Here is a 9,400-nt window from a genome sequence, read left to right on the forward strand (position 1 = left end):
CTCCGAAGAAGATGTATAGGGTACTATTAGATGGAAGTGATGGAGTGGGTAGAAGTGACCCTCATTCAGTGAGGCATCTCTGCTCACCTCCGAGCCTGCTCAGCTGGTGTGATGTGGAAAGAAGAAAATGCCAACATCACTTGCAGTGAAGTATGATGCAATTTTTTCTTATTTTTGAATATATCTTCAGGTTATTTTCTTACTGTTGCTTCAGATCTAATATAAAGGAAACCATTGCCCTTCTTTTCTCCTCTCTCATCTCCTTCCCACAACGCATTCCTGATGACTTACCTAGTCACCGTTCTGTGAAGTGTGGCACATTCTCCTAAGGACCGCAGGGAGCCTTGTGGGCCCTGAGCTTTGTCGCTGTGGTTAGCATTGGCAGGACTGCAGGTTTTCAACAACACTCACTGCAGATAACTCCTGGCTGGTTCCCTCCAGGGTAGGAACACTGCCACCACAACTGTCTTCTCAAAGCTGCCCCAAAGAAGGGTGTCACTGACACTGGCAAAGCCTAGCTTGGCAACATGAAGGCCTTACTTAGGGAGCTTTGGTGGCATAATGTAGCAGGCTGATAACTGGAAGATCAGCAGTTTGAATCCACCAGCTACTCCTCAGGAGACAGATGGATGGTCTCTGGTAAACATTTACAGCCTTAGAAACGAGACAGAGGGTTGCTGAGGGTCAGAACCAACAGATAACAGTGAGAGTGAGTTTCATTGGTAACCTTTATTTAGATGTGATCTGACACATAAGGGAACCCACTTATTTCCCACAAAATCAGGGGCTCTTTCTGAACCAAGGTGCATGTGTCCATAGGAGAACCTCAGGGCCAGAGTGGTCAACTGACCTGACCATCTCTACAGGCAAGAAACAAGTGATTTCTGAAATTTCACAATCCCCTTTCCACCCAACTTTATGTAGCCACCTCATTTTCACAAACGCAGAATCTATTCTACTCAGGCTTTGGGATTCTTTTCCTTCATCAGACTCAGTTAATTAAGTGTTGCTGGCAGCATGCTCCTGAGTTCCATATTGTTTTTGTATCCAGGCTGATGGTCGCTACCCTTTGGTTTTAATTCAACGCCACGGATTGTAGGCCAAATTTTAAATTGTGTTTCCAAACACCTTTGCCATGTCCTTTAATTGGATTGAAAGCACTTTTATCACATGGAGAAATATATTTTTAATTTGTGATGCTTTTCTACAAGGTCCACTATTTCTGAGTTTAATGTGTTTCCAACACTTTGGAAGATTCTAATGAAAAGTGATAAATTTTCTTTTCTGTCCAAAACCGTGGAATAAAATAAAGGTCTATTTAGATGTTGATTGTTTGTTAGTGTTAATTTGTTCAAATAATAAGGAATGAGAATATGAGCTTAATTTCTTGTTATCTAGTGTATACAATCTTAACAATTACTAGTTCATGGATCATTAAGAAGTTTAAAAGATAGGTTAAGTTTTTACTAAAAGATATTTTTATGGTTAGAGCTGTATCTAAAATGCCTGTGCCAATGTGACTCATAAGTCTTCTGCCTTATGTCTATATCTTTCTAAGTTAACACAGTAATAATCTTTTCTGCCATTTTAGTGCTGGGTCTTTAAAATGGAGACCCCCTGTTTGTTTACAAGTAATTGGAAAGGACAGCCTATCAGCTAGGACTCCGGTGGGTGTAGTATGCTTAAGCATGCTATTGATCAAAGAAAATTTTTCTTCTTCCAAAGGAAAGGCAGTGGAGTATGTATTACTGACAATCAGGAAAACCTTAAGGAAATTGAGCCTTCTGGTAGGGACCTCTTGTGGCCTAGTAATAAGATGCTGTGCTCCAATCCCAAAGGCACATGGTTCAAATCCATCAGTTGCTCTATGGGAGAAAGATGAGCAATCTCCCCACATACAGTTTACTGACTCTAAATCCTGCTGGAGAGTCAGCTATAGATCGGTTCCAACTCACCAGCAAACCAACAACAAATGTGATTTACAGTGATTTTAGGAATACTCTTGTTAAAAAAAATTTGGCTCCAATGTCCCCAAAGTTGACAGTTACCAGCTGACTCTTAAATTGGCTAAATGAACATCTGGCCATTAATGGTGACCTTGAAAGCACTAGTGAGTGATTTCTATCACACACACACACCCCTTGCTATGATAACTACAGAGTCTGTGTACAAAGAGTACTAGTGGCATGAGAATGGCCAACCCTGAACTCTGTTAACTTCATAAAGGAGAACAGGCCCCATCAGCACAAAATCAATTCCCATAAAGTCAAACGTGGCCTCCAAAATCCCATACCTACTTATAATTCCAACCCCAATTGTCCTGCTCTACTGTAGGGTCTGAAATCCCTTGCAGTGGCCACACAAATCTCACAGAATCATGTTCATTACTATGAGGTTTACGAGGGAAGTTAACACATTAAATTCAGGTTGGCAACAGGATTCAATTCCTCAGTCCAGAAAGCTTCTTAAGGACATTTTTAGGCCCTTTGGCTCAGATCATTGATACTGTTCTCTTAGTCCTGCCAGTTTTAGTGTCTTTCCTCAGGCCTGCAGCAAGCCTGGACAAAGGCTCCTCACCCTGCCTCTGGCTCGGTGGGACAGCGGTCCTAAGTCAGCTCTGTCTTATGTTGGTTTCGGGTTTTGTACTGAAGCTGCTGCAGATCTTGTAGAACTTAGGTCTGACTGGCACAGGAATCTCTGGTCCTGAAGGGCACACACTGCTGGTAGTGAGATTCTCACCTTTGCTGCTAAATTTGCTCAATTTAAACTCAATGAGGTGGGGGAAGCTGACAGATCCCCTAATGGTGGCTTTTATGCACACTGTGTTTGAAGATCCCGCTCAGTCATGTGGTGAAAGTCAAAGTTTATAATAGGAAGGCCTTTTTTTTTTTTTATAAAGACCATCTTTAACAATAAAACCATAACACCACAGCTTGAATAATGAACTTGCAAAACCACAACAAAAGCTGCTGACCTTCTCCAAAGAAAATCTATTACAGTGCAAGTGAGATTGTGCCACACAATCGAGAATGTAGTCCCATGATTGAATTTATATTTGGTAAATTTGATAGAGTAAATTCTTTAGGAAATTTAGCCCGACCGGATGAATTTCTGTTTGTATTTTCTGCCTTCTTTGCATGCTCCATCTTTAACTTGCTTTGTTTCTTTCCCCTACCCTCTGCACTCCAAAAAGCCCAAGTTTTGAACAGTCTCACTGTGCCTAGTGGTAAGGAGTTGTGCAGGCAACCCAAAGATTACCAGTTTGAATCCACCATCTGCTTTATGAGAAAAAGATGGGCAGTCTGCTACCATGAATTAACTGCCTCTGAAAACCTGAGAGCTATGGGTTGACAACTATGGTACACAACAACACAACAGCTGTGGCCATTAGAACATTATATTAAGGTCACATTTCAAAGCTCAGTTATATCAAATAGAATGTTGGTGTCTGGAAAACTCTGGGCAAAGACAACAAGCTGACTGACTAATTCAAGTGGCTACAACAATTTAATTAGTTCTGCAGATGTGCGAGAAGTGAGAGCAGACTCACTAGACAGGGATTGGCAGATTCTGAACCTTCATGAATAGTCCCAACTTCCGTGTCAGGTGTGAAGTGGGGGCTGGAGTGAGGTTTGTAGTTAGACAGACACTCAGCACTAGTGAGTGACAGGAGCAGTTGCCTAGGCATCTGTCCTCCCGCAGTCTGCATTACAGGATGGAAAACTTCGCCACATCTCCATGAGGCTGGTATGACAGCAGTTCAATGGCAATCAGATGGAAGAGGGAGACAGGCAGCAGCATGCCCTGCCCACCTCCCCATCCTGCTGAATCATTCTGCTTGCTGTCTCACAGCATGGGACCCAAGAGTGTGGCAGTGACAGCAAGTCTCTGGTGCACAGCATTTCTAGTGCATGCACTCTGATCTCCACACTGACCCCCAGGAGGGCAGTGCTGCTGTCAGCCCAGTTTACCTGGGCAGTTTCAATAGCTTGACCAGTTATCTTAGTTATCTGGTGCAACTATAACAGACATTCCACAAAGGGGTGGCTTTAAAAAATAGCAATTTATTCTCTTACAGTTTGTAATTGTTGCTTGTTGTGTACCATGGAGTCAGAACCGACCCATAGCTGACCTTCCAGCAGGTTTTGAGAGGCAGTAACTGCATGGACAATTGCTCATCCTTCTTCCATGGAGTAGCTGGCAGATTTGAACTGTGTGCCTTCAGGACTGCAACACAGGTTCTTTCATTAGGCCAGAAGAGCTCCCTTACAGTTTGCAGTCTTTCTCATACAGTTTCTTGTTGTTGTTATGTGCCATCGAGTTGCCTGTGACACATAACAACCAGATGCACAACAGCCCTGAACCCCACTCCATCCTGACCCAATTTCATTGTCTCTGAGACACCTCATTCCTCTAGTGTTCATAGGGTTTTCAAAGGCCTGTTATTTAAGAAGTGGATGCCAGTCTTGCTTCCTACTGTCCCAATCTGGGAGCTCTACACTTTGTGAGGCTAAAAATCCAAGTTCAGGGTGACAGCTGTAGAGGAAGGCTCTCTGTGTCAATTAAGGGGAAAAGTCCTTATTTTCTTCAGCTTCCATCCATAGACCCGGAGTCCTCTGGAGACCTGTATGTGTGTCTGGCCTTCCCCATTGTAAAGGAGTTTCATCTTGAAGGTGACTAGGTCCAAAAAGATGCACTCCACTCCTGGTGATTATTTTTTCCTGGAAATAAAATCTCTCCTTCCTTTATCTCTAATGATATAAAAGTTATTATAGGTCTCACCCTAGAGGAACTCCCCTTACATCTGTTTAGGGCTGCAATGGGTTTAAGGAGTATTGCGTTCCACCTAAAATCTCCTACAACTATGCATCTATCCAATCATGGAGAATCATTAAATAGCTTCCACATTGTATAAATCATTATGCTTATGTATTCTAGGGTAACACAGTCCAATTCATGACAGCAGGAACCTTGTCTCAAGTCTAGGCTGACATGAGGCTGCAGGCAGGCACTGCGCATTGTGTGTGAGCCTCCTCAGGCCCATGACAAGGGTGTGTTACCACAAGGTATTCCTCCTCTTAGGAGTCTGCCCTGTCTCCTGGTTTCAAATAGTACATAGTAACTACAGCACCTCCAGTGAGGATTGCATCTCAACATCAAGACAACAAAAACTCTTACCACTGGACCTATAGGCAACATCATGATAGATGCAGGAAAGATTGAAACTGTCAGCAACTTCATCTTACTTGGATCCACAATCAGCACCCTTGGTACAAGCAATCAGGAAATGTATAGCACTGGAAAGTCAGCAGTCAGGAACCTCTCCAAATTATTGAGGAGCAATGATGTCAGTTTGAGGACTAAGGCACATCTGATCCAAGCCATGGTCTTTCCAATCCCTTGCTATGTATCTGAGAGGTGGACAATGAATAAGGATGGCAGAAGAAGAATTGATGCCTTTGAGCTGTGGTGTTGGAGAAGAGTACTGACCATCCCATGGACTGCTGAAAGAACAAACAAATATGTCCTGGAGAAAGTGCAGCCAGTGTGCTCCTTGGAGGCAGGCGATAAAGCTTTGCCTCATGTACTTCAAGCATATTGTTAAAAGTTTGGAGAGGGACGTCATCCTTAGAAAGCCAGAGGGTTGGCAAAAGAGAGGAATATCTTCAGCCAAGTGGATTGAATTTGACACAGTGAGTGCTACAATGTGCTCTAGTGTGTCAGGAAGTGTGCGGTTGGCACAGGATAGGGCAGGGTTCAGGTCTGTTGTTTATAAGGTCGCTGTGGTCCAGCATCTAACAACAACTGTAGCACCACAGCATCTTAGCCCTAGACTGTGGAGTGGTGGAGAACTGAAGATAAGGGAACTGTTGGTTGGCTCAGCACAAATGAAGCCAAAGTCAGCCTGGCATCAAGCCACACATTGTGTAGGGTGTTGGGAGTAAGCCCTGAATCATGTGAAGGTGGAGGCCCAGCTACAAAATCATAACAGCCCCTGGGATCAACTGCCTCCCAGGAAATGACTTGAGGTGACTTACTCCCAAGATTCCATGCTTCCCTGACTTTTGGCCCACTCACACCTCTGTTTTCGGTCTCCTCACTCTACATCAAGTAAGGCTCACTAGAGGTCTTAGGTTAGAAAGCTGCAGACTTATGTAACCAAGGTACAAACAGAAAGGAAGCTCCTAGGAAGACGATAAAGTAGATAATAAGAAAAATGCCCCAACTGCACTTCCACTGAAACTGCCACTTGCTGTGAAGTATGTTGACTATCTTCAAGGTCCCTGAGGCATGATGACCTCAGCCGTCTTCCTCAAACATCTTTTGCCTTTATTGGGAATATTGATGTAACTTCATTATTCTATCATGTATTCCCTAGTCCTTTCTCTATGAGCATATTTCTAAGTTCTCTGAGTATATCATTCTGTCCCGTTAAAAGATAAGAGGGTTCCAAGTACAAAACTGACACTTGAAATTAAAATACAAACAAAACCACAACAGAAAACATTAGCATAAAATGAGAGTTCATTTGCACTCTGGTGGTGCCGCTGAGTCTTTCTTATCCTCAAATGAGTGGACACCTAATGGAGTGTGTGTGTGTGTGTGTGTGTGTGTGTGTGTGTACACATCCCATACCCTGATACCTGGTTTACTTCCTGCTGGCCCTTGATTATACTGGCGTTGTCCTGGGTCCAATCTCATCTATGCTGTTCATATCCGCTTATGCACTGTTCTAAGGTGTCACACCTTATCCAAGACACATTTATTTGTTCTTTTGACAGTCCGTGGGATACTCAGTACTATTTTCCAGTGCCACAACCCAAAGACATCAATTTTTCTTCCATCCTTACTCCTTGTCCAGGTCTCAGATGCACAGCAAATGATTGGAAAGACCATGGCCTGAATTGGGCACACTTTAATCCTCAAACTGGCATCCTTCCTTGGAGAGAGACATGCTTGGAAACGTGGCGAGTCAGTGAAGGAAATGAAGACCCTCAACCAGATGGATTGACACAGTGGCTGCAGTCATGGGCTCAAGTATGTGTTAGAGATTGTGAGAATTGCACAAGGTAGGAGAGGGCTTAGGTCTGCCGTTCATATGGTCGCTATGAATCGTGCTTAACTGGACAGTGCCTAACAACAACCACAACAACAAGGTGTCCTGGTGCTGGTGCAGCGGCTAAATGCCCAACTGCTAACTTAAAGGTTGGCAGCTCAAACCTACCAGCTGTTCTGCAGGTGAAAGGTGGGGCAGTTTGCCACTGCAAGGATTCACAGCCTTGAAAACACGCTTGAGTCATAAGTCTTATGTAAGACTTATGATGTTGTACATTCTCATCTCCACTGGGCAGTTAACAAATTAGAGACTGCGAGTTTTTCTAGAGGTCACTTTTGTGCTTGTATTTGGAGACGAGGACAGAGCAAAAGGAGCTGAGAGGCAAGGGAGTGCAGCGGTGATGGGTAAAGGTGAGACGTCCCACAGCTCCCTCAGGCACTGGGGCCTGTTGGCTAAGGACGAGCAACAAGAGGGCAGTGCAACAGGTGAGAGGATGAAGAGGCCCTTGCTCTCAGTTTCCTCCCCATGACTCCCATGAAAGTTCTGCTTTCACTTTGAAGCCTTTTAATCATTTGGCAAATCTTTACCAAAACTGAACTGTAATACAAATAATAGTCTGTGTACTGAACATTTGTGTTTCAGTCTTGATTGTAATCTCATTCTATGATTATTTCACTAAATCATCCCCTTTTGCAAATGGAGAAAGTGACACTTAGAGAGCTTGGGAAGCTTTGCTAGAAAAGGATGGAGCTGGCTTCGAGCCTTAGCCCTGGAGCCCACAGCCTGTTCACTTTCAGCTCCAGCAGCTCATGGTGATGTGCTTGTCTCAGGCCTTATGCCAAGCCCTGGGCACATGTCAGAACTCAGTCCTTAAGACCATATGATCTAAGCATGTGATGTGCACAACAAAGGCAGAGAGGGCTGATTCCTAGTCAGAGCAAAGCTTGGGTAGGGTGTCATGGTGTCCCTGCTGCTTGGCCTACCCTTCAGGTGCCCACTGAAACATTGACGTTTCATCCTAGGGTACAAGAGAGGCCTGGATCATCATTTTTAAAAAGCCAGAGTCTAAAGGCTGGAACCAGAGTTCCTGAATGGTGCAAATGATTAATGCACTCAGCTGGTAACCATAAGGTTGAAAGATCACGTCCACCCAGAGGCACCCTGGAAGAAAAATCTGGTGCTTTACTCCTGAAAAATCCAATATTGGAAACCCTACGGATCACACTTCTACTCTGACATGAAGTCTTCATGACTTCCAGTCAACTTGAAAGCTGCAGTTACAGACTGGACGGCCTTGGCCAGGTGCAGACCATGTCAACTACTGCCCTCAGAGGGAATTATATATAGATGTGTTTGGAAGCGATAGCACCAGAAACGAACAAACTAAAAGAAACCGCTTCATAAAAACTAGCATGATGTTAGAGACGTTTTACTCCTTTTCATTTCTGCAGTGGCCTGTGTGCATTTTCTGCTATATGAAGGAGACTTGGTACAATCTCTGTATTGTTCTATATGCTAGCTCCTTTCTACCCTCCTCCACAGGAAATTACAGCTTTGACCAAGGCAGGGAAAAGCCCACAAGATAAGCAGATGTAATTTTAGCTTTTTAGTAGGCTCTTTCTTTAGACTGTTATCTTTTCCTAAATTCACATCTAGCTTCAAATTTGAATGTTACTTCTTAGTGCGTGTACCCAGCAAGACCGTGAGAGGGCAAGACATGATGACTTCTATTACCTCAGCAGTTGTGAGAGGCACCCGAGGTAATAGGACACATTTTCCTACCCCACCAATCTTACCTTCTTGAAGAGGCCATTATTAGAATCTTCTGATCTACTGGCATCTAGGTTGGCTGCCCTGTCACTATTGTTAGTTGCTGTTAAGTTGATAGCATCCCATGGCCACTCCGTGCACTGCACGCAGAGTAGTTAGAACAAAAGGAGCAGATCACCCGGTCTGTCTTCTGAGGCTCTTTCAGCTAGCAGTTAAGCACTTAACTAATGCACCAGCCACGGACTCTTTAATGGATTGCCTCTTTTAGGAGTAATTTAAGACCTGGATCTGAGGAATTGTGGGATTTGGGTTGAAGATAATATTATCACTGTTGCCTTTCAATACAACATAATGCTGTGGTGTAACTTTTTAAAAAATTATTATGTACATAAGTAAAAGTAGAGTGTCCAGGATGAGCTAAGCACTGCCAGGTTCTACACTCATCAGATTATGTGTCCTGAACCCCACCCATAACAAGTATAGTGTGGTGAGTGCCACAGGTTCAGACAGAAACCAGTGGCTAGGAGGAGCAGTTGGATAAAACTGGGGTGACAAGCATGTTGGCTCAATGGT

This window comes from Elephantulus edwardii, unplaced genomic scaffold (assembly GCF_000299155.1).
Source record: "Elephantulus edwardii isolate Elephantulus edwardi_28Jun2011 unplaced genomic scaffold, EleEdw1.0 scaffold00071, whole genome shotgun sequence".
Lineage (NCBI taxonomy): Eukaryota > Metazoa > Chordata > Mammalia > Macroscelidea > Macroscelididae > Elephantulus > Elephantulus edwardii.